The sequence below is a fragment of the Rhipicephalus microplus genome, chromosome 5 (assembly GCF_043290135.1).
Source record: "Rhipicephalus microplus isolate Deutch F79 chromosome 5, USDA_Rmic, whole genome shotgun sequence".
NCBI classification, from domain to species: Eukaryota; Metazoa; Arthropoda; class Arachnida; order Ixodida; family Ixodidae; genus Rhipicephalus; species Rhipicephalus microplus.
Genome location: NC_134704.1, coordinates 56804931 through 56831039, shown reverse-complemented (window position 1 = coordinate 56831039; position 26109 = coordinate 56804931). Strand labels below are relative to the sequence as shown.

Genomic DNA, 26109 nt, shown 5'->3' with positions numbered 1-26109 from the left:
CCCCTTTTTAAAAGGAAAAGATAAAGACTTTTCCAAAAATCTCTTTGATTCATAACTCCCGAGTCCGGTTCTCTTACAACTCAAGGCTGTCCAGAAGGCCCACGATGCGGCGGTGAGGCTAGGGCTTCCGTCCCCACGTGGGAGCGGCCCGCGATGATACCCCTATGAAACGGTGGTGGAATCCTTCAAGACCCCAATAGAGTTTTTCATCCAACCATCCATCCTCGGGTCCGGCCTTCATCAGTTATAGCCTTATTCTGATAAAGGCCAGATCCCCGGCCGGAACGAAGATTACTTTGTATGCGTGCGTCTACTCCACTGCGGATAATATTACCCGAATATATGTATCCCTGCTGACGAGCGAGGTAGGTTTGCCCCCGCAGTCGTGAAATAGTTGGTACACGCTACTGTATTATCTATATATCTATCTATCTAGCCGCTTACGACTTTTACCTCTCCTGTCCGTCTCGATAATGCTATTCATACCAAAATTGGTATGGCGTAACATGACTGTATGACGAGCACAAGTGACTAGTCATAACATGAGAATCATGTCATATATGTCATGAAAGTCATGGTTTACATTTCATGGCCTTGCTGCTCTTGCGATGATTTCGGTATGGTATAACGTTATGGCATCACAGGTATGGTATGACATTACTGCATACCGAACATTAGTGACTATTCCTGACACGGGAATTCAGACATGCATGTCATGATTTTCATGTTTTGACTAGTCATGAGTACATGCCACGCTGTTGATGGGCGCTCAATAATTTTGTGACTTACCCCACTGAAATCCTCTGTTTAGACAATAGTACATATCAGCGCAATATCACGTCGACTTTGTTGGGTCTTAACGGTTTAGAGATTTTGTTTCGTGACCGTGCTAACTAGTGTATAATTTTTCTGAGGTGGAGCAGTATATTATAATTCTTGAGGGGAAAACCAGCTTCTTATCAGCTTGATAACATGATTAGGCCGGTAACCACCACTAAATTCTGAAGTAACGTTTAAACATTATAGAGAAAATACAACATTTGGGCCTATATTCTTTTCATCATTGTGAGGTAATACGCCATGTGCCATATTTCATGCAAACCAAGAGTGGTAGAGAGAGGGTTGAGAAGCTCGGCATAGATAAGTTTTTGAGCTCCTTCTAAATGTTGCCCTTTATCAAACATAGTCCTGTATTTCTGGGTTTTATTGGGAAACTGATGTTGCTATTCGTGTGTCTGTAAAGTGCCTAGTAGTAGTATAATTTGCTGTTTTCAAATCGTCTTGCGGTAATATAAATGCGAAATAGCAAACTTGTAATGTAACGATTCCGGGTAGATGCGTCTATTTGCAAAAAAAAAAGTGCTCCAGAGCGAAGATTCTATCTTCCCCCTCTAGTTGGTACAGTTTCTGAAGTGGCCCAGGAAAGGCTTTGTTTTTGAGCCATCTTAGACAGTCCAAATACCCGGACTCATTTGGAAGGGTGTCTTCTGCGTACTCCTGTCACTTTCATCAACATCAAAAAAGGAGTTTATTGTTTAAAATGACATGGCACACGTTCCGCACACAATATGGTTACTTATTCGATTAGCGCTGAACTACAAAGCCACACGTTCGTTTGTTTAGGAAAAGTCTTTCAATGATTTGGGTACTTGGTGCTGTACTTGGGGAGTGCATAAAGCCGTCCCGTGGTTAAGTCATCGAGTGGATGATTTCACCCTAACACAGGACGGCATTGTACATATGGCAACGTCACTACAATACCGCGACCGTTCTTGAAGATAACTTGAAAGGGCAGGATTCATGTGCATGCCATTGAGTGGGAAGAGCGTGAACTCATGATTGTCACATGTAGGTTAAAGAAGCCAATAACGTAGGCTACATCTCATCGTTTGTTGCGAAAATCTCAGTTCTAAACAGTATAATGCATGGTGGTAACAGAAGCGGGCTCAGGCACTGCGTTTATATGCGACCTTTACCGCACGTTTAGCACCAGAACTATGACGGGCAACAAAAAATGATCTGTCTGAGATGGGAGGTGGCGTCCGAAACGCTGCCGGTGGTTTCGTGTCCCAGGTTGATCCTCAATTCCACGGATGTTATCCACTTTGTGAGGTTCTGCGTGAAAGCAGGCTTCATCAACGCCTTTCTGCGTGGGAGGAGCGTTTTAGAGGCGCTGTAAGGCGGTCGTGTGCCAAAGTTGGAACAGAGCATGCCAGTCACGTGGAGCGTGTATCTTTCCACTCTGACACAAAACTGGAATACGTTTCTGATGCGAGGTACTATACATTCCCTGCGCACTCATAATTGCAGTTGTAAAACTGCGATGTGTGCGATGTATTGTATTGTATTTCTCGATGAGCTGCCCTGCGTCGACGACGGAGTGCCGATCATCGCCATCTGCAGCTGCCAGTTCCGTGTGGTAGTGCTGCGGATAAATCGAAAGTACTCTTATCTGGGCTGAAAGAAATGCGACAACAAAGAAGATCGTGGTAGAGACATTTGTAGCGCATTTCCGGAGGCGTCTCTAAAGACAGCAAGCCGGACGAGATGAGACTACCACTCATGGCGCCTCGCTTACTGAGCGATGGTGGCCGAGCAAAGCAAGTCCCGAAAGCGAACAAATATTTCTTCCTCGCCACTCGTTACCGAAACGGTGGCTTGCTCGCACTAGGGCTCGCTTGCGCGATTGGGGCATTCGTTGGGCTCAATGATTGAGCGAATGGGTAAGGAACTTTAAACAGCCTGAAGAGTGTTCGTATCACCCTTGAGCCCGGGCTGGTTTGAAGCACGTGCCACTTGAATGTGGCAGCGGCCGTAAGGTCGCTAACATTTAAACTTGTGTAACTAAAAATTAACCCGCTTCGTAACGGGTGAGCCTCTAAAACGCCAACATACACAAACAAGGTCACAAAGAATGGAGAAATTGCACAGTAGAAAATGCCACCTGAGTGGCTATTGCCCCTCAGGTGAGGCCGTTAGTCTGGGGATGGTGGCTGGATGTCGTCTTATGAATTGTATTATACCCGTGCCACACGGGCAGAAAAAATGGAATTTACCCCCGAATGCCTTCAGATTTATTGCCATTCGTGCGGTGCCACACGGGCGAACAAAATGGCATTCATCCGAATGCCATTCGAATGCCATTCGCCACCAACTGCCTTCGCCAGAACTCAGTTGACTGAGAAATGCCTACTCTCGACGACACAGCTCGCGAAGTGCGATTTACCTGAAAGTATATAAAACAAATCATATTGAGCTAAAAATAAAATTTCCCGTATTTTATTTGCACTAAAGTCTTAAAAAGATGCTTTGAACGTTATACGAAGAAAATAAAATATTGATAATGAAACGCTTGTCAATTTTAGTGTCTATTTACGCTGTGGATCTGACTAGTGTTGGCTTAGGTTGCTACGGTCGGCTGCAACGTTGTAAAACAAAGCAAGAAACTAAAACTTAGGACAGCGTAGTACGCTTATTTCTACATTTCATGATTATCTGATGTGTATGAAGCTTGTAAATGCTTCTTAATTTTTTTATTGCTATTCACTCAATGCTCACTTGGAAGGTGCTGTGATCGACATCATCAAGTCAAATGTCATTCGCTTTGGAGGTGTAGCAGCGCCGGCGAAACGAATGTCATTCGGGAACTGAAGGCCTTCACCACCAAATGTCATTTTCTATGCCCGTGTGGCACGGGTATAACACGCGTGGAAGACTTGTTCGAGTAGTTTCGAGAGAAACGCCTTGCCGCGATCGCTCAGTAAGATGCGTCGTGCACTATGTCTTGGAAAGATATCCTACAGAAAAAATGTGGCATTGTCCTCTGCTGATCCTGAAAGAAGTGCAGCTGTTTCGGCGTACCTTGTTAAATGGTCAACTGCTGTGACAATCCAGCGTATGCCACTAGCTGATATTGGTAGCGGTCCGTAGAGGTCAATGAAAATGACATCGAAGGAAGCGTCAGGACACGGAATAGGTTGCAGAAGACCGGCCGGGGAGGAAGTGGGTCGCTTGCAGCGTTGGCATAGCGAGCATGACGCAAGATATCGCACTATGCAGTTGGAAAGGCTTGGCCAGGCAAAACGATTGCGGTGGCGTTCATAGGTTTTTTTGAAAACCGAAATGACCAGCCTTGGGGTCATCGTGAAACGCCTCCAAAATCTGCGCCCTTAGGAAACGAGGAGCAAATGGAACCCAGCGCTGCCCTTCGGGGTGGAAGACAAAGCAGTAAAGGATTGAGTTTTCAGTCTTTAAGTTCCGCAGCTGTCGATGGGCGCGAGCGTTGGGAGAACGAGAGGAGCCTTGAAGGCGCTGCATTATAGAGCGACAGTAAGTGTCGCTGCGTTGGTGGGATGCAAACGTGTCATTGTTGAAGATAGAAAGAAAATCGACAGCGGCGAGTGAATGAACTCACGGAGACACTTCGATGGGTTCACTCACAGTTGGCGGCAGGCCAGGAGTGCCTGATGAGGATTGTAAAGGACAGCGGCTAAGGGCATCGGCATCGTTGTGTTTCTTGCCGGATTTGTAGATAACGTCAAACTCGTATTCTTGGAGAAGAAGTATCCAGCGACCAATACGTCCAGACAAATTCTTCAACGTCGACAGCCAGCACAAAGCGTGGTGGTCAGTGACAACGGTAAAGTGGTGGCCGTGAAGATATGGTCGAAACTTCTGAATGGTCCAGACAACGGCGAGACACTCCTGCTCGGTGAAGGTGTAGTTTTTCTCTGGTGCTGTCGGGGTGCGACTTGCGTATGCGATCACACGTTCGTCATAACGCTCTGTTCGTTGCAGAAGTACAGCGCCGAGTCCGTGTCCGCTGGCATCAGTATGGAGGAGAGTGTGTGCGGCGTTATCGAAGTGACAAAGCACTGGCTCAGACGTGAGGGCACGTTTCAAGGTGTCAAAAGCCATTTGGCATTCATCCGACCCTACGTATGACGCTCCCGAGAAAGGAGTTGGTGAAGTGGCGCAGCAATGGTGGCAAAGTCTCGTATAAAGCGCCGGAAGTACGACGCAAGGCCTAGAAAGCTTTGGAGCTCTTTGACGCATTGAAGCACCGGGAAGTGAAGAACGGCGGTAATCTTGTCGGGATCAGGCCGGATTCCATCTTTGCTGACGAGATGTCCGAGTACTTTAATACATTGGCTAGCAAAGTGGCACTTCGTGGTGTTGAGCTGAAAGCCAGCAGCTGCGAGACACGTCAGAACTTCATCCAGGCACTGCAAGTGCTGTTCGAATGTTGAAGAAAATATGACGATGTCGTCAAGGTAACATAAGCATGTTTTCCACTTCATCATCATCATCATCATCATCATCATCATCAGCCTGACTACGTCCACTGCAGGACAAAGGCATCTCCCATGTTCCGCCAGTTAACCCAGTCCTGTGCTTGCTGCTGCCAATTTATACCCGCAAACTTCTTAATCTCATCTGCCCACCTAACCTTCTGTCTCCCCCTAACCCGCTTCCCTTCTCTGGGAATCCAGTTAGTTACCCTTATTGACCAGCGGTTATCCTGTCTACGCGCTACATGCCCGGCCCATGTCTATTTCCTCTTCTTTATTTCAACTATGATATCCTCAACCCCCGTTTGTCCCCTAATCCACTCTGCTCTCTTCTTGTCTCTTAAGGTTACACCTACCATTTTTCTTTCCGTTGCTCGCTGCGTTGTCCTCAAGTTAAGCTGAACCCTCTTTGCAAGTCTCCAGGTTTCTGCTCCGTAGCTAAGTACCAGCAAGATACAGCTGTTATATACCTTCCTCTTGAGGGATAGTGGCAATCTACCTGTCATAATTTGAGAGTGCCTGCCAAATGTGCTCCACCCCATTCCTATTTATTTAGTTACTTCAATCTTCTGTTTCGGCTCCGCGGTTATTACCTGCCCTAAGTAGACATAGTCTTTTACAACTTGAAGTGCACTATTACCTATCTCGAAGCGTTGCTCTTTTCCGAGGTTGTTGTACATTACTTTCGTTTTCTGCAGATTCATTTTAAGACCTACCTTTCTGCTCTCCTTGTCTAACTCTGTAATCATGAGTTGCAATTCGTCCCCTGAGTTACTCAGCAATGCAATGTCATCGGCGAAGCGCAGGTTACTAAAGTACTCTCCATTAACTCTTATCCCTAACTGTTCTCATTCTAGGCTTCTGAAAGCCTCCTGTAAGCACGCGGTGAATAGCATTGGGGAGATTGTGTCCCCCTGCCTTACACCCTTCTTGATTGGTATTCTGTTGCTTTCTTTATGAAGCACTATGGTAGCAGTTGATCCCCTGTAGATTTCTTCCAGGATGTTTATATATACTTCATCGACACCCTGATTTCGCAGTGTCTGCATGACGGCTGATATTTCTACTGAATCAAACGCCTTCTCGTAATCTTTGAAGGCTATGTATAGTGGTTGGTTATTCTCTGAGCATTTCTCTATTACCTGATTGATAGTATGAATGTGGTCGATTGTTGAGTAGCCTGTTCGAAATCCTGCTTGTTCCTTTGCATATGCACATAATTGCTACTGGTTCAGCTTTTACTAACACTATAGAAGTGAGGCTGTGAAAACTTGAATGAGCCACACAAAACAAATTGAGTATACGGGAAACACTTTTCCAAGCACATCGTGCCCCTCGAAGGAGGGTATGGGGAAGCACTCGCGTTTAGGCATTCAAATTACGTCAAATGGTTCGTGCTTGTTTTATGCCATATAAACACATATAAACACAGCCTCGGCCTGCGTCTCTTCTGACTGCTTTTGCGCGTGAGCGGCCGAGTCTAGTGCCCTCTCCAGTTTGGCTCTGAGCTCCTTGTTCTCGGCCTCGAGCTTCTGCATCTGCTGAGTGCTCCTCTTGAGTTCCTTGTGCAGGTGCTGCACTTCTTGCTGCTGTTTCTCGATCTCGCCCCGTATCCTCGCATCCTCCGGAGCCCGCGCAGCGTTGTCCGCACCACTTCGTCGCTCCAGTTCACCAACCAACTCCTGCACCTCAATCTGAAGTCTGTTTCGTTCCTGCGAAGTCTTCCGAAGTTCCTCCTGTACCTTTTCCAGGGTGCCCTGAAGTCGTATCATTTCCGCTTAAAGACTTTCCTGTTGGTTTTGGTCCTTTTGAGAGCTCTTTTGCACGCTTGAGATGTAGCGCTCGGCGTCCTCAACGTCCTGTTTTAATCGTTCCACTTCCATCTGTAATCTGCTGTTCTCGGCAACTGTCTTCTGGAGGTCTTCCTCGGAGCGACCCAAAAGGTGTCTGAGACGCTCAACTTCAGATGTGATCTTCTGCCGGTCTCCTTCACTAGCCTCGTGCAGCGTATTCAGAGTCGCCTGAGCCTTGTTCAGCTCAGTAAGCAGGGAGCCCCTCTCTTGGATTGCACGGTCAGCCCTCTCGCGAAGCCTTTGACATTCGGCTGTTAACTTCTCAATCTCCTGGCGTTGCCGATCATCCGCTGTCGCGGTGGACTTTTTGAGTTCTGCCTGTGTGGCTTCCAGTGCTCTGCGCAACCGCTCGTTTTCGGCTTGTTGCTGTGTGCGTACATCCTGAAGTTTCTTGACCTCGAGCTTGGCGCCTTCGTACTTGTCCTTCGCCTTTTCAACCTCAATGTAAAGCCGTTCGATTTCATTGGCGTGCGCCTGTCGTTCTTCTTGCGTAACGCCTTTTTCTGACCGCGTTCGGTCCAGCTCGGTCTTGAGCTTGGCACATTCCTCGCTTGTCTTGTTGAGTTCACCGAGCGTCTTTTCGTACTTGTCACGCATCTTTTCAACGTCGATACGCAGCCGTTCGAAGTCGGCTTGAGACTTGTCAACATTGTGGTACTTGGCCATTTGTGCCTGGTAGCGTTCCAGTTCAGCCTGCTGGCTCTCTTTCTCTGATTGAAGGCGATCTTTCTCGTTCTGTGTCTTGCGAAGCTCGGTCTGTGCCCTATCCAGTTTTTCGTACAACTTTTCCAACTCCACTTGCATTCGCGCCAGTTCTTCCTGCGACTTCTCGTGGTGTGTCTGCGTCTTCCCCATTTGCGTTTGGATGCGGTCCATATCTAGAGACATGCGGTCTACCTCGGCTTGCAGCCGATCGCGCTCGGCTTGAAGACGGCGCGCCTCCAGCTGTGCCTTATCCAAACGATCGCGGGCAACTTCCAGCTCAACTTGACAGCGATCGAGGTCCTGTCGCGTCTTCTCTTCGGCCTCCTTGGTTTTGGCCAGCTGAGCGTTTGTTCTCGCATACAGATCCTACAAGCCTTCAAACTCTTCTTGAGAACGTTTGTGATCTTCCTTGGTCTTTGCCAGCAGGACAGTACACTTGTCCAATTCCAAGGCCAAGCGGTCAGCCTCGGCCTGGCCTTGGTCCAAGCGGGTCTGAGCTTTTAAGCTTTCCGCTTGAGCTCTGTCAAGCTTTTCACGGAGCTTTTCTTGTTCCAGTCTGCACAATTCTCTCTCTTCCTGGGCCTTCTGCAGCTGCAGCTGGAGTTTGTCGGCGCGGTCGCGCGCTGCCCGCAACTCGGCCTGTGCTGCGTCGGCCTCGGCTCGTCCCCGCTCCGCTTGGAGAGCCGCCTTGTCATGCGTGTCACGCATCACTTCAAACTCTGCTTGGACGTCCTCCCGCTCCTTGTGTGCTTTGGCTAGTTGACTCGATAGTAAGTCAAGACGGTCTCTCAGTGCATCCGTTTCAGCCTGGGCGGCGTCACGTTCTTTATGCAGCCTCTGCTGCAACGCCAGTGCCCTATCGGCCTTCTCTCTGGTCTGCTCCAGCTCTGACTGCAGAGCATCTTTCTCCTTGTGCGCCCGCTGAGCCTGCAGTTGAGCCTGTGCCAGCTGCCCTTGCAAGCCCTGAACCTCGTCCTGGCAGCGCTCGCGGTCGGCTGCCAGTCTCCTCGTTTCGGCCAGTGCCTTGTCCAGCTTTTCCTGAAGCCTGTCGGCCTCCAGCTGCGCCCGATCCAGTGTCACTTGCGTCTTCTCCTTCGACACCTGCGCCTTCGTGAGAGCGCTCTGGACCCGCTCTAGCTTGGCGCGAAGCGTCTCCGCTTCAGCCAGAGCGGCGTCCTTGTCAGACTGGCCTCGGGCAACGATGCCCTGCACGCGGTCGTACTCCTCCTGCAGAGCCTCCCTCTCGGCCTGCGCGTTCTCTAGCTTCGCCTTGAGCCGGTACACTTCCCCTTGAGAGCGCTCCAGCTTCTCCTGCAACTGCTCCTGCTCGCCGCGCGCCCGCTCCTGCTCAGCCTGCGTCATCCTCAGTTCAGCTTGCGCCCGGCGCAGCTCGGCCTGTACGCGGTCGAGTTTTTCTTGGGTGCGCTCGTCGGACGCGTGCTGCTGCTGTTGCAGCGGCAGTACGCTGGTGGCGCTCCGGTACGACAATGATGTCACCGTGGGCTGCTCGAGGCGGCCCACGTGCTCGCGAAAACAGTCATTCTCGATCGACAGTCGCGCGTGCTCACCGCGAAGTCGCTCCCAGTCGGCGGACGAGCGGCTCACCTCGGCCTGGATCTTGTCCAGCTCGGCGCGCGCCTGTCCTAACTCGGACTGGGAGTTCTCGAGACGTGGCTCCAGACGCTCCTTTTCGGCATTGGTCTTCTCCAGACGGCTCTGCAGCTTGTCCATCTCGCTCTCCAGCGCGTGCATCTTCATGTGGTACTCGACCAGCTGGCGTTCGTGCAGGTCACGCTCCTCGTTGCGTTCTTGCTCGGCGCGGTCACGCTGCTCACGGAGCTGTACGATCCGCTTGTCCTTGTCGCCGATGGCCTCCTCCAGGCTGGACAGGGTGCCCTCCGAGGTCGAGTGGTGTGCCTGGATCGCCGACAGCCGCGCACGCGCCATATCCACCTGGTTGTCCTTCTCCTTCAGCAGGTCCTCCAGGTTCTCGATCTGCATGGTTCGTTTCAGCATTGGTTCGTTTTCAGCATTGGTTCGTTTCAACATCTCAGCATTGTTACAGCCATGTAATTCTGCAAAAAATATGAATACAGAGGGCAGTTTTTAGCTTTGGGCAGTGGGCATGTATTAGTGATGTCAAACATTAGCAATTGCACAGTGCGCGCCCTACACTAATGACCATGGACGTGCGCAGTGCTACCAAAACGGAGTACTGCCCACCTGTCAATGATGATGAGTGCATGGTGTGCACTATGCCATTGCTAAAGCTTGCGGCTGTTCGGACTTTCTTTGACGCCGATAGTACTTTGTTGTACCGGCTAATGGCAATAACGCCTAACTGGCTAACGACTGATTATACACGCGCCTAAAAGGCCAGCTCCCAGCGAAAGTTAAATCAGTTATTATTCAGCACGCATAGTATCCATCTAGTCAGCGCGGATAAGATCCTCATTGATTAAAATCATGACTGCGTCTTCCAAATATACACTTGCGGCTAACAATGAGGCTCTTGCAGAGGCAGTGGGCAATAATAAAAAGAGCAATAACAGCTATGATGGTCTGAGAGTCATCGTTAAAATACGCACAACTCCTTCACTGTTGCACACATAGGCTGAGATCGGACAACAACGAAGCGTTCCATCATAACAAAATCAAAACAAGTATGACGTGGTGACCTGTAGTTCCAGGTATATAGTGAAGAAAGTAATGACTGCTATAACGCAGATACGCAGGCTGACGGATATAATGGGGATGGCAGAATGGTGATATCTTACATAAATACATTGCATAATACATACATTACATTACATAAATAATTACATAAATCGAAACATCCATGAAGGTTTGCGGAAATACTCTAATAAAGGAGAGGCATCAGAGTGCTTCTAACTCGTTGCTGCTATCTCGGATACTCTTCGCCGATTCCCTTGAGTGGGTACGCGCCAACCAACCTAAAAGCGTCATCGTTAAATCTTGCTGTTTCTGCATTGATATAACAACGTTTGCAAACCCACCTTTCTTTGAAGCACATTTATCTTTCGGTCCTTGGTATTCATGTGGTCTCTAAGCTCCTGCAGTTCTTGGCTTAGGTTGTTGCGCTCCTGCGTAGCTGTTAGCGCCTGCTGAGTCTTCTTCTCTATCAGCTTGTTCTTCTCCTCCAGCCGCTGCCGCGGTTCTTCCACCTGTAAGTGTGTTGATAATACATTCACTGCACGCTCATCATTAAAGAACGCACTACTCAATGCCTTGAAAACAAGACTTAGTTATCTCATTAACAAAACTAGTACAGCACTAATAGTAGATGCGGTTCCCCTCCAATGAAAATTATTATGCCTTGGCTAATGTGTTTCTTGGTATGGCCGATTAACTTTTTTCATCAAGTGACGGTTCACCTCTTTAGCCACTGTTTATCATTGAACCCAAATCGATGAGCGTTATTTTAGATGCGAAGCTGTTATGGTCAGTCCGGTGTGCGGCGTGAGCACCCTTACAGCGCATGCGCGCCCCTCCCCCTGTCTCAACTCGTGATGCCGATGGTCACTTCCTCCTCTCTCCCCTCTAGGCATTCCACCCAGCGGTGCTTACACAGCCTTTGCTCATGCTCATGCCCTCCCTCTCTCTTCTTTCCTACGCTCCCCCCTCTTTCGCTTCGCAATGCCGACGCAGGCAGTGTCTGCTAATGAGTTCCTTAATTGAAAAAGTCGGTAGATCTCAAGTACTTTGCGAATCCACGTTATGCGAAGCATGCGGAGGAAAGGTGACTTTGTTGCAATTTTTATTTAGTGACGCGCTATAAAACGATGCCACATACATGTATGACATGTTTCACGCATAGAAATATGTTGAAGAGTTGCAGATTGTTATATAACTAGTTGTTTGCACTTGCGCAATGATGCCAACAGTAACATGAGTATTAGCAACAACAGAAGCGATAAGCTGATATGAATAGCTGGTGCTCGCGAGTATGGTAGCCCTGGACGCTGCTACATAAATCAACTTCAGCGCATGGCATCTAACTACAATTGAAGCTAACCTGACGCTACTGCTGTACCATAGGAACACATATTTATTGTTTATAAAATTGGATAACCAGCACGGCAGCCTTCACCTACATAGGAAAAAGTAGTTCCGAGACCTGGCGTGGCTCTGTGGTAGAATTCTTGATTACCCCGCAGAATGCTGGGGTTCGATTCCTGGCAAGTCCCTAACATGTATTATTTTCATTCATCGGGACAGCGCTGCCGATTCCAGGTTTCCCTTAACGCTCACGCGTCGGAATTGGCCATGTGTGTTTTCGTTGATTGATTGATATGTCGGGTTTAACGTATCAAAACCACTATATGATTACGAGAGACGTCTTAGTGGAGGGCTCCATAAATTTCGACCACCTGGGGTTCTTTAACGTGCACCCAAATCTGAGCCCACGGGCCTACAACATTTCCGCCTCCATCGAAAATGCAGCCGCCGCAGCCGGGATTCGAACCCGCGACCTGTGGGTCAGCAGCTGAGTACCTTAGCCACTATACCACCGTGGCGGGGCCATGTGTTTTCTCGTCGTTCCTGGGTAGATGCGGAGTGTCAATCACCTGTGGCCATACCAGCATACCAGTGGCACATATGCACCCGCGGGTATGCACCACTGTCTGGCAAGAACTCTTTGATGACGTACGCGATGGGATTGTGACATTATTCATGTTTTTTCCAGGGCACCATATTCGTCAAACTATCATACCCTTCCTTACTAATTTTGGTTCATACCAACTTAAGTAGCTAATCACGAGAGCCCCCAAACGTAAGCGGCAAAGGTAGATGCGCAGATAGTTGCAAGAAATGCTCGCAGTACGGAAATAAATGCTGTTTAGAAAAATTTTATTTAGGCTATGTATGTACAAAAAATAAACATTTGCTCTTTTTAGAAAGAGTGGGTAATGATTTAGGGTACCAGGTACTATACTACGTGGGAGCATTAAGCTGTCCCGAGTACTTCACACTTTATGAGGTCGTATTGACAATAATTACGCCGTGAACGAGTTCACGACGACTCGGACCCTACCCTGTAATATTTAGTGTAGAAAAAATGGTTAACAATTTTCGAGCACTTTTTACTCTACTGTGAGAGAGCATGAAGCCCTCTCATGGGCCTCTCATAGTGGAAACTGAAACTGCACTGAGATAGCTCGCTAACCAAATGTAACCAACTGCCCACGCTGAACAACCGTTAACTGGTCACTTCATACACATGGACACTGAATCTTGATCTCCAAAGTAGTGCCGTGGGGATATTTCTCCCGTGCGTTGTTTAACAATGAAAATCCACAGCATACATGTTAACTAAAAGAGAACTGCAGGTCTCAGTGTCCAATCAGAGTCTTCTATCTGTCATTGTCCATTAGCAGCGATTGGCATGTTCCAGCAGAAAACACCGGTCTGTCACTGCATGCTTTGCGCCTCCCCAGGTTCTCTCCTGCGCAACGCAGCGATGAGCGCCAGTGTCAACGCCGCCGCCACTGTAAGCGTTAGCGTGCGCTGCTTCACATCTACACATGGTTCCCTTCAGAGGGAGATGGTGTAACTTTTTTGAATCGATTAATCGCCGATTTTTTTCCCGTTCATTCTTAATCTCTCCGATATCATGTCACATAACCCTGATCTGATTGTCAGGCACGCCAGAAAAGAGGGCTCCAAATGATTCGACCAGTTGGGTTTATTTACCGAGGTTCTTAAGTTTAAGCCTATGGGCTAAGTTTAGGTCTATGGACCACCGTGGTAGGAATTGAATGCACGACCTCCAGCTGGAAATCTGAGCACCGCAACCACTGTACCTAAGCAGATCACCCCGGCTGATGATATTTAAAAAAAATATTAACCAATTTGATTTCTATGTCATATATACAGTTACACCGTCCAAACAAATAGAGTCCGGACTTTAGCTACTTGAATAGAAAATGGAACGACGATAAAAAGCACAACTGCGTTTTACTTTGATTTACGATATTTACTTTGTTAAGTAGTAACTATATTTGCAAGCTATAATTGAAGCGATGGTCAATGTATTGTGTAAGGCTAAGCGATACATAAATTCAGGCGCTGTGGTATGAAAGGCGTCAAGGTATGAAATGTTGTCGAACCATGAGTGCTGCTGGGGTGTAGCGAAAACGAAAAAGCTGTCTTGATACGGGCACAAAATAGCGTCCTTTATTTTTTCCATTTTCATGAACATCTCTCTTTCTTCCGCAGAGCATGAAATGAGGTTTGAATCCAGGATTCCATCTAAGCACCGCTAAAAAATTATTTTCTGTTATACCTTTTTTTCTTTATAGAGATGGCCATCTCGCACCACAAAGGGCGGACTGTTTCACGTTGAGTTGGCGTAGATATGATTGCGCATTTGAAAGCCCTCTCAAGGTCAAGGTGTAAAGACGGCATTATCAAGTACGAATGAAATGCATAATATGTGGAAATTTAGTGCCACATTTGAGTTTCGGGGGTCTCGGGATGTGGCCACTATAGAACCCTTACAGGCGCTGACAAACACTTGAAAGCAGGCAAAATAAATAACGTAAACAACGCTACAACGAAAGCTGCAAGCTACAATAAAGTTCTACGCTTACGCATCGTTAGGTACATCTCTGAGAAGGTTTGAAAAAACCGCTTCAAACACCAACATTTGATTCAGAGTCAATTTTACATTATTATTTATTATTTATTTATTCATAAGACTATTAGTGCATCTTTAGCCAGATCCGGCCCCTCGTTTGAACACAAATTTGTAGCGGTTATTTTATCATCACCATTCGAACGTTTTCTTTATCTTGTAGTGGTTTGCTTAAAGAATAAAACGGAAACTCACTTTACTTTTGTTGTCCGCGTATTGGGCAAATTGCAAATGAAACTTTTTTTTGATAGGCAGGCGAAAGTTTAGATATAGTTAGGCTTTGTATGGAGGCTTTCTACGACTACTTAGGGTAGATCTGCTTTCCTTTTTGCTTAATCAACAGTCATGAAGTAAAGCATTAGGTGCCTTTTTGTAACAACTTTTGGTGTGTCTGTGGATGTTGTGTTCTGTCGCAATGTTCTGTTGGATTGTAATTGATGTTCACTGTCTGTGAGAATAAATTTCTCTAAACACACGTAAATTTGATTCCCCGGATTTGCATTCCCTGGCTTTTCCGTCACAACTTCTACCTTGTGCCCCCACACTTTTTTGCGAATACTAACCAATGATGGCACGCCTGCTCAGACACTGGCTCGCTACCATCTGGGGCCATCACTACGCGTCTTCTTGCCAGATAGCCAAATTAACCAAGGTCCCCAATCAACTGAAATACTACCTTTATATCGAGCCCTTCTGGAATTTCACCGACGTTTGGAAGTTGCGTGCCCAGAGATAGAGGTAGATGATTCTAAAGTGGTGGACACAATGGCTGCCCTTATCAATGAGCCGCCCTTGGTGCCCAGCATCGTCAATCTATGATGAGCCGCGCTTGGAAACCAATATCTGCAGCGGTGTTGCCAGGGCATCTCAAAGACATTGTCTGGTGGTTAGGCTGGGGCTTGCTCCCTATGCGAGATTGGTTGCAGCGGTGGCAGGTGGTTCACACTTCCACTTGCCCCAATTGCGTCATGGTCGAGACCAATCTACATGCGATGATTGAGTATGTAGTATCCCGCCCTTTTTGGCGTGCGGTGAACGCTGGTTTTCGGGGACAGGGTGTGCGAACTTTCGTGTCCAACGGTCGATTTCTCCGCTCTTTTAATAGTTGCGGGGCTGTTCAGCCTTTGGAGAAACGGATGTGAGGCCCGTAACTGCCAATCGCCGCCGGCGTGCTTTGTGGCCAATACTGGCGAGAATGACACGAGAGATACTCGCGTTCCTCTCTGAGGAGCTTTTCTTCCTCGGGGAGCACGAGTTTCTTCGGCATTGATCGTGTCCGTTCGTGAATCTTGAACACGATAAGGTAATACTCATTTTTCCACCAACTTGGTGTTAAGCAGCACTCGTTCAGTAGTTATTCATGATTTCGTTTGTAAGCAGTTGTGTTTCATTGCATCTATTGTATCGTTACACCGTTCATTGTATCATGATATCGCATGAGTTCTTGTGTACACGTATGCCAACATTGTCACGTATATTAGAGCAACGCTGTCTTTCTTTCAACGTAGCTGACGTTATTTGTGGTACACAGATCTGCCGAAGTATATGTGCCCATTACGGGAATTTTATGAAACTTTTGTTTTTTGTACATAGTGTAAATAAAATATTTCTAAACACATACGCTCATTTGATAGGTTTGTTGCATCCCACGATAGAATAAACTTTTTCTGAACACACATATATTGTAAGACAGTAGCAGCGTTGGAGTCTCGACGGCGTTTATTAGGCCAAATCACCTGATCAACCCTTCAAATGAAGACGACGTTTTTTGTGATGATGATTATATACAAATAAAGAAGATGAAGGTCAAACGTTGTCAATATTGTGCTTCCACTAATTTTCCCCGCGCGCAGAAGCGGCCAATTAGGCCACTGTTTATGATGGTGGTGTACGGCGCACGAATGGTTTTAAGCGCGACACGTGAACAACCTCCGTACCACGAAAACGGCCGTCGGGAGGCATGACAATAGGGGTTACTCGATAGTTAACAGCAGACGTCTGCTCGACTATAGCGTAGGGGCCGATGAAACGTGAGTGAAACTTATCACACAGGCCGGGAACCCGCGTTGGGGTCCACAAAGTACTTCATCTCCAGTACTGAAGTGAACTACGCGGTGGACGCTATCGTAGCGAGTCTTCCGCTCTTGTTGGCTTGCCTGTGTATTGAGGTGGGCGCGTCGGCGACAATCGGCCAGGCGAGAGATTAAGTGCTCCCTCGATGACAATGACGAGTTCACAGGGACGTCGAAAAAGGAGATGTCGAGCGGAGATGTTGGTTGACGGCCATAGACGAGAAAGAATGGGGAATAGCCCGTGGTGCGCTGCGTAGCGGTATTGTACGCAAAGGTCACGAATGGCAGGATGATATCCCAGTTGGTGTGGTCGGCGTTGATATACATAGATATCATGTCGCTCAAAGTTCGATGGAAGCGCTCTGTGAGGCCGTTAGTCTGGAGATGGTAGCTGGATGTCGTCTTACGAATCGTATTACATGCGTGGAGGACTTGTTCGAGTAGTTTCGAGAGAAACGCCTTACCGCGATCGCTCAATAAGATGGGTGGTGCACCATGTCTTAGAAAGATTGCCTCCAGAAAAAACGTGGCAGTCTCCTCTGCTGATCCTGAAGGAAGTGCAGCTGTTTCGGCGTACCTTGTTAAGTGGTCAACTGCTGTGACAATCCAGCGCTTGCCGCCAGCTGATATTGGTAGCGATCCGCAGATATCAATGCCAATGACATCGAAGGGAGCGTCAGGACACGGAAGAGGTTGTAGAAGACCGGCCAGGGAGGAAGTGGGTCGCTTGCAACGTTGGCATAGCGAGCATGACGCAACATATCGCACTACGTAGTTGTAAATGCCAGGCCAGGCAAAACGACTGCGGATGCGTTCATAGGTTTTTTGAAAACCGAGTTGACCAGCCTTGGGGTCATCGTGAAATGCCTCCAAAATCAGCGCCCTTAGAGAACAGGAACCCAGCGCTGTCTTTCAGTGTGGAAGACAAAGCGGTAAAAGATTGAGTTTTCAGTCTTGAAGTTCTGCAGCTGTCGATGGGCGCGAGCGTTGGGAGGACAAAAGGAGCCTTGAAGGCGCTGCATTATAGAGTGGCAGTGAGTGTCACGGCGTTGGTGTGATGCAAACGTGTCGTTGTTGAAGGTAGAAAGAAAATCGACAGCGGCGAGTGAATGAACTGACGGAGACACTTTGATGGGTTCACTCACAGTTGGCGACAGGCCAGGAGTGCCTGATGAGGATTGTAAAGGACAGCGGCTAAGGGCATTGGCATCGTTGTGTTTCTTGCCGGATTCGTAAATAACGCCAAACTCGTATTCTTGAAGACGAAGTATCCAGCGACCGAGACGTCCAGACAAATTCTTCAACATCGACAGCCAGCACAAAGCGTGGTGGTCAGTGACGACGGTAAAGTGGCGGCCGTGAAGATATGGTCGAAACTTCTGGATGGCCCAGACAACGGCGAGACACTCCTGCTCGGTGATGGTATAGTTTTCATCTGCTGCTGTGAGGGTGCAACTTGCGTATGCAATCACACGTTCGTCATAACGCTCTGTTCGTTGCAGAAGTACAGCGCCAATCCATGTCCGCTGGCATCAGTATGGAGGAGAATGCGTGTTGCGTTATCGAAATGACAAAGCACAGGCTCAGACGTGAGGGCACGTTTCAAGGTGTCAAAAGCCATTTGGCATTCGTCCGACCATACGTATGATGCTCCCGAAGAAAGAAGTTGGTGAAGTGGCGCAGCAATGGTGGCGAAGTCTCATATAAAGCGCCGGAAGTAAGACGCAAGGCCAAGAAAGCTTCGGAGCTCTTTGACGCGTTGAGGCACCGGGAAGTGAAGAAGGGCGGTAATCTTGTCGGGATCAGGCCGGATTCCATCTTTGCTGACGAGATGTCTGAGTACTTTAATACTTTTGCTAGCAAAGTGGCACTTCTTGGTGTTGAGCTGAAGGCCAGCAGCTGCGAGACACGTCAGAACTTCATCCAGGCGCTGCAAGTACTGTTCGAATGTTGAAGAAAATATGACGATGTTGTCAAGGTAACATAAGCATGTTTTCCACTTAAGGCCCCGCAATACAGTGTCTATCAGTCGTTCAAACATTGCTGGCACATTGCAGAGGCCGAAAGGCATGACGTTAAATTCGTAAAGCCCATCGGGTGAGGCAACGACAGTTTTTTTCTTGTCATTCTCGTGCATTTGAATTTGCCAATAACCGGAGCGCAGGTCAAGGCTTGAAAACTATTTCGCTCCTTGTAAGGAATCTAAGGCATCATCAATGCGAGGCAAGGGATATAAGTCTTTTCTGGTTACTTTGTTTAATGCGCGGTAGTCAACCCAGAATCGCACCGAACCGTCTTGTTTTCTTATGAGAACGACAGGTGACGACCAAGGGCTTGAGGAGGGGCGGATGATGTTTTGCTTGAGCATATCAGCAACGTGCTCGTCGATGATCTCGCTTTCGCTGGAAGAAACATGGTATGGTCGACGACGGACAATAGAAGTTCCGTCGGTGTGTATGCGATGAGCCACCGCAGAAGTCTGGCTCAGAGCAGTGGAATGTATGTCGAAAGAAAGTTTATGCTTAGACAACAACGCCAGTAGTTCGTCTGCTTGCAGGGGAGTGAGATCCGTGCTGATGGTATTGACGAGAGCCGTAGTGGATGGAGCATCTGTTGGTATTGAACGTGATTCCACCAGACTGGTATCCGAAGCCACTACAGAGATAGGTTGTGTGTGCACGCTGGAAACTACAACAGTGCCCTTGGTCAGCAGAATCGGCTTATTGGTGATATTCAGTACTGCGAGAAATGCGGTGCCGTTGGAGAAGCGGACAAGACTTGATAAAAGTGCAATCCCTCTGGATAGACAACGGGCTGATGGACTGACTAGGACGTCACCGTGGTCAATGGAGTCAGACATAACCGTGATAACATGCTCGTGGTTAGGTGGCACAAGGAAGTCATTGGCTGTTCGTAGCCGGTCACGTGATAATTTCGGAGAAATATCATCCGTCTCTCGCATATGTATGAGTCGTTGTCGACAAGAGATGGAAGCAGCAGCATCAGAAAGAAAGTCCCATCCTAAAATAAGCATAAAAGCACAAGAATCCAGCACGGCAAACTGAATATGATGCCGGATCCCATCAATGAAAACTCTAACGGTGCACTGTGCTGATGGCCGTATGTGCGAGTCATTTGCGCTACCTAAGAGAGTGCCAGTATAAGGTGTGGTAACCTTACGTAGACGAGTACACAAATCCTCATGAATAACAGAAAGAGCATGGGATCATGAAAGTTAAACAATGCACACTACATCCAGACGTGTTACAATACAGTTTGTGATGTCACATGACGTACTAGTGAAAGGCGCATTCAATAATGCTTGAAAAATGACCTGTGGGATTTGAGATGTCTCGTAAAACACTGGAGTAACAATTTCCACAAACTTATACACGAATGTCTGCATGGCAGGAACACTTCAACGCTGTATGTAAACTGCAGATAAGTTGTTGCCACGTTGTGCGTATGCCTAGAGGACAGTATGGTGAAGTAACGTTTGGAAAAAAACTGATAATTCCAAAGTGACGGGAAGTTGCATTGTAACAGTTAGCTACCGTTTTCACTAGCTATACAAGTGCCCTGTGGCATAAACGTAGCAGTACAGTTTATATATCCACACATTACCGCAAAACCTTGGTCGTACGTTACATAACAGATAAGAGACAGGCATGTTCATCATTGCTTGGAGGAGTAACTAGACTGTTTGAACAAGTACTCAATTCACACTTTGCACTTACGATTTGCACAAGGGATGTTAATGCCTTCATAGTGCAAATGAAATGAAACATTACCTTGTATAAAGAGATGTTCCTAAGGTGCCTCTCGTTCATTTGTCGTGCGAGCTTATAGGAAGGTAAATTGGGCATTGTGTGTATATGTGTGTTTTGAAGAGGATGCAATGAGTACATGAAAACATTGCACGAAAAATTTTCGCATTGTACATGACTGCATCCATGGCAGAAGACGGAAAGGTACAGGTTATTTCTATCGCGCTCATCAATGTGACTTGCTGTCATGTTACATTGTAAACTACAGAGGGATACCTTTAAGAGTTGTCCCGTGCCGGAAGCATGTTCTAAAACGATGAAAAATACAGCAATCACATACCAAAACAGGTTGTGCTTTGGTCCTTATACTTGCGCTTACTTGAATGGCATGGTACACGTGGGATAGTGCTGTGAACCTAGGCAGCACAAAATTTTTTAAGGAATGTAAATCTAGTCAGGATGTTGTCAACAAGTTGACAATGGCAGCATTAAGGAACTCGGACAGTATGACTCTTGGTACTTCAGTTTCTCAAGCACGCACGACGTGCAAGATGGGAAGATTTTGACAAGGCTATTGAAGGTGCGCAGGCAGCTAGATAGAATAAAAATGCGTTCTGCAAGGAGCTCTCCTGGCACGCACGCCACATTGGCTGCAAGGGCGCTTTCTACACTGCTATTTTTTAAGGAAGGTTGGCCACTGCAGCTCTCATTCCTACACTTTTACTTCCACATTTATTGTCGATTTGCACACTTAGAGCCAATTTCTCTTTCCTTACTTGTATGTGCATCCTTGCGGAGAAGAACACGGAAAGAATAGCCTCCAATACATTATGACAGTGTGGAAACAAAGTATTACACGATATCGCACCTTTAACAGCAATTTTGGTGGCTGATACAGGAAAATGATTATGGATATGCTGCTCTTTATTTTTTTGAAAGTGAGACTCCGCTACCTTTAGAACTTCTACAACTGCTTCAGAAGCTACACACAACGCTAACTTCGCTTTGTACGATTTCAGCTGTGTGAGTCGCGGAACGTCTTTGTTCCCTGTCATGGCACTTACACAAGCATCACAGTCTTTTACTAACTTCTTAGCACTGTGAACAACATACCATGCGAAGTACAAAAATGACTCGTGCTTTAACATATTCATGTCATGAATGTCAGCAGGAATTAAATCTGCTTGTGTGGTGCTGTCTTCATTGTCTGAGCTCAAACCAGCAAGTAAAAAGCCACCGTCCTTAGTGTAGCTGCCATCAGCACTAGCGTGTAGAAACTGTGCTAGCGTTGCGGAACGCAACGCGCACTTAAGTTTATATAACCTGGGAATCGGATGTTTAGCTCTAAGAGTAGAAAAGAAATTTTCCAGCGCATCTTGACAAAATCTGCTAAGGAACAGAAAGCGTAATTTGCAAAATGATAGGAAATACTCCTGCAGCTCAAGTACAGAGAGCGTACTGAGAATAGCCCCTGTCTGCACAGGCTTCCATGAGGCATTTTTGACGGTGCCGATAGAGAGCCCTTCAAAAAGTACAACAAAACTCTTGGGAAAGTCAATACTTGCCTGCCTCTCTGTCTCAATAACTTTACTCAAGGCAAGTTTGGTTGTTCGTCCACTTGGCCACAGTTTCAATAAACCAAGCAGTGGCAAGCGCGGACTTCTCTAGCATGCCCTTCTCAACAAGGATGCGCAGTGCAGCCCCAGCATCCACATTGAAAAGACTGTAAGCAGGGCCCACCTTCATTTTTCGTAATGACCAGGGTCAACACAAGTTTGTTTGAGGTGCGGAGCCAATTTGAAGTCTCCTTTACTGTCAATTTCAATGAGTTTTTTTATTGGTTCAATGAGAACCGCATTTGTGGAGAGACCAGCTTTTACAACAATGTCATCAGGAAGATACAAAGTTTGGCCCCTGGTGAGCTGATTGCGCAGATTTTTCAACAGGTGAGGGGCATCTGCTATAAACCATAGCTTCCGATTCGAATCGCAGGGGTGTGTAGCACTGCAATTTGGCCGACTGTGCTTGCCGACTGTGCTTGCCGACTCTGACAAAAAATAACCTCCATAGAGCCTGATTGCCACCACCCATAACTGAAACAACAGCATCTATTTTAAGGCCAATGTCTTCACATGCTCTTATCATTTTCAAGAGTTCTTGCTTGACAGAGAGTGCATGAAAACAATTTCCAGTCAAATGGTACCCAATGACCTGCTTCCACCTGGTAGTAACACCACCCAGCATAAATACGATGCCATGGGTAGCCAAGGTGTCTGCAGGGAGGCTGCCATCCGCCAAGGGAATCGTAGGTCTGCCCAGTACTGCGTCAGCCGAAGGATCATATATGAGGCTTGGGGTGATCTGCATCTCATCCATCATGAGGCACGCATGGCGCTCGTACTCTGTCATGCAGTTGACCTGCGCATGATTGGAAGATACGAATAACTAACATGAAAGATTAGACAGGAAATCAAAGAAGTGTTAGTGTTTAAGTACATTACGTCGCACAACTAGGCTGCAATAAGGTGCCATAACGTAAACAGCCCCACAGTCAAAGGTAATCATTCCGTTAACGTTAAGGTCACCTCCATAAAAGCACTGCCCAACCAAGCATTCATTTGAATGAGGTCGACCAATGTAATGAAATAACTGCTTATCATGACACAAACACATGAGCCGTCGAAAGATACCACTGGGAGCTTGCAATGCGCAAGAGCGTCGTCAGGAATATGTATGTTCAGTCAATCAGTGATGATTCGTGGTTTTGGCGCAGCGCACCGATTCGGTGCACTTGTCACAACCAGAACGTGCAATGAACACTTTCGTTATTTTATATAACAACACACTTTATCTGGCCAATATCTCGCGCTACCTTACACTATAAACTATAAGCTTCCTATCACAAAACTCTCTTGCATCCTGTCATGATCAGGCAACTATCAAATGGATGTTTGATGGCTTAGATTGTATTGTAGTGTCCTGCAAGGCCTAGGTTGTTATTAGATGAGTTGCAGCTAAAATGACAACTCTATGCTATCAAACTTCCATTCAGGCAACCATGAAGTGCTAACCATTTTTCGGGAACACCGTGATTGTATTATGAGGCATGCCAGCATAAGTACAGAAAATACAAACAAAAATTTAAAATATCGGAACTTCCATAGTGCTGCAAAATGGGCAAATTCGTTACGATTACCTTAACAGCGACAGAGTCCATAATGTCCACCAGCAGCCCTGGACGAAACTTGCAGTGCTCGATGTGACGTTGAAGTGTACGCTGTGAAGGCAATGGCTGGCCGAGCTCCTTGACCATATCATAGCCCCTCGAGCCGCAGGATAGGCGAATCTTCAGTGCTTTGGTCAATGTTTCCTTGGACCACACTGTGCCTCTTGGTGAACGATGCAAGCTGGTGAACTGGTCTTCATTTATGTACGAAGACAGGTGAAGCATAGGTTTCTTGTGCTCCCGCTCTTTCACCCTCGCCTTAGTCTTCGCAATAGTCAGCTGTCGTTCCAGAGCGTTTATTCTGGCCAACAGAGCTGCATGTGAAGCGGTACCTGCAAGTAAAGGATGTATACTTAAATAAAAAACAATGACATCTGGGTTATTCTACGTGAAACGTCCAAGTCATTTCAGCTACCATCTCAAATGTATTTAAAAAATAGTACAGATTTGTTGAACTGAAAACAGTCTGCTGCTAGATTCTCTTGGAGGAAATCTCTTTTTTTTATCGCGTGGGAATCCTTCCGAATTTTGGAGAGTATCGTCGAAGTGTTGTTTACGAAAATAATTTATGGCGAGAGTATTGCATCTCGTTGCAATACCAAGTTTAGTCTACATATTAAGGAAAGACGTTTGTGTAAAGCAGCGGTGTCAAACTCACCTCAGCCAGCGAGCTGAAGACACTACATTGAGTACTGCAAGGGCAGGCGCAGTGTGAACTAGTGGGCGAGGAGATCGGTGGGTGCGTTTGAACAATATGACAGCTATAGTTGCCTTTTGAAAGAGCGGTTTCCCCATATCACATATGTGTCTAATTTACGAAGGGTATTTAGAGTCAGGGTTCGAGAAATAACGATACCTATCTTCGTAATGAATGAAATCGACGCCAATTCTTGAATGAAGAGTTTTCGTTCTACGACCATTATTCAACGTGTGATGGCCTAATGGACTGCGTCACGAAAAGAATGCTTGAGGCCGGCCATGTATGTGGAGCTCATGATTACACTTATTAGGAAAATGAAAAAAAAAGAAATACGGGACGAAGACAGTCCTCTGCAGGCTGCAGTCAGCATGTTTCAGACCCGAGGAGCGAGTTCGCAGCTTAACAATACATATTATTGCTTTTTTAATACGAAAGAGTTATATACCGGGGTCCACCAAGCCAAGTTCAAGCAAAAGTTCAACATCGCTGCAGCGAAATTCAAGCACCTTTAGAGCAAATGCTGTGTCTTTATACAGCAATAAATAAGCATGGCGCCGATCAGCTTAGCTGTGTATCGACATTGCGTAGATTAGTGCATGCTTCGAGCCATTTTTTTAAAAAAAGCTCTTCCATTCAGTTCCACATGGAATTCGTGAAGCGTGTATACATCTGTAGCTTCATATGGACAGTGATAGCTAAAAACAATCACAGGAATGAATAAATTTTATTTCCGCAACAAAACGTAAACAAATTCCGTGCGCATAAACTGCAGCGTTACGAGTTTCAAGTAATTGAAAGCTTCAAAATACCTGACGCTTCACCTAAGCACATGCAGTGTGAATGCGCTTCCTTAAATAGCACTGCAAGTGCATCACATGGTATCATAAATGCGAGTAAGTTGCATAACTTAGGTCTGCTTCAAAAGACAACGGTGCGTCAGCTGAGCTGTACAGTGAAATTACAATAAAGTACTAGCAGCCGATACAGTTTAAGCAGGTCTACCTTTTTCTGTATTCTTTGTTTACAACCATTATGTGTGTAGCAACGAACTCCGAGTGGCCCAGCTGTGCATGCGCACAATCACTGCAGTGTTTTTTCTTTTTCGTTGTGGAACTAAGCAAGCCAATTTCATGGTCATGAGGAGATACTTCCACTAGGATGATGGATTTACGAACATACAAAATAAAGTGCTAATAAAAAAACTTAAAACCATGTAGTGCGAGTACACAACTCTTTTTTTATGCAGCAAATTGAGTTGGTTTCTATAGCCCCGTAGTAAAATTGTGCAATAGTGGGACTAAACTTCAGAAATTGTTTTCTCCACTAAAAGAAAAAAAATAGTTACGTGCATGATGCAATAAACATACACCTGCTTACTTGGTATACTGCACGCAGAACTCTATTGCACAATGTCCAGAGTACCTTGGCCAACCACTTCTGCTTCAATTGAAAGGTGGGGCGTATCCTCTGGGGACATTTCTACAAGATAGAAGCCACCCATCTCGGTTAATTACAAGCATTACTTCCACGTCTACACCATGAATGTCACCGCAATCGTACCTTGAGTATCACTCTCATGAGATCCGTGAAAGTAGCAATGGTCATGTCCTATTGAGCTGCTGTCAATGCTCATGCCATTTCCTGAAAATGTCGTTCATAAATGAGCAGACACTATAAAATCAAACGAGACAAGGGTAGTACAATTGATTGAAATGCCGTTTTATTCAACACTTCTAGCAGCTGCTTTCACTTAAACCGCTCCAAAGAAGTCGACGCTTTGTTAACAAACTTTGAAGTCTCCTTACACGCTGTTATGCCAGCGAGTCCTCGTCAAACG

General features: G+C 46.7%; 1 pseudogene; it reads right to left on the bottom strand.

The window, feature by feature from the left end:
• Positions 1-6694: 6694 nt before the first annotated feature.
• Positions 6695-23797, bottom strand: LOC142817485 (uncharacterized; annotated as a pseudogene).
• Between the last annotated feature and the right edge of the window lie 2312 nt (positions 23798-26109).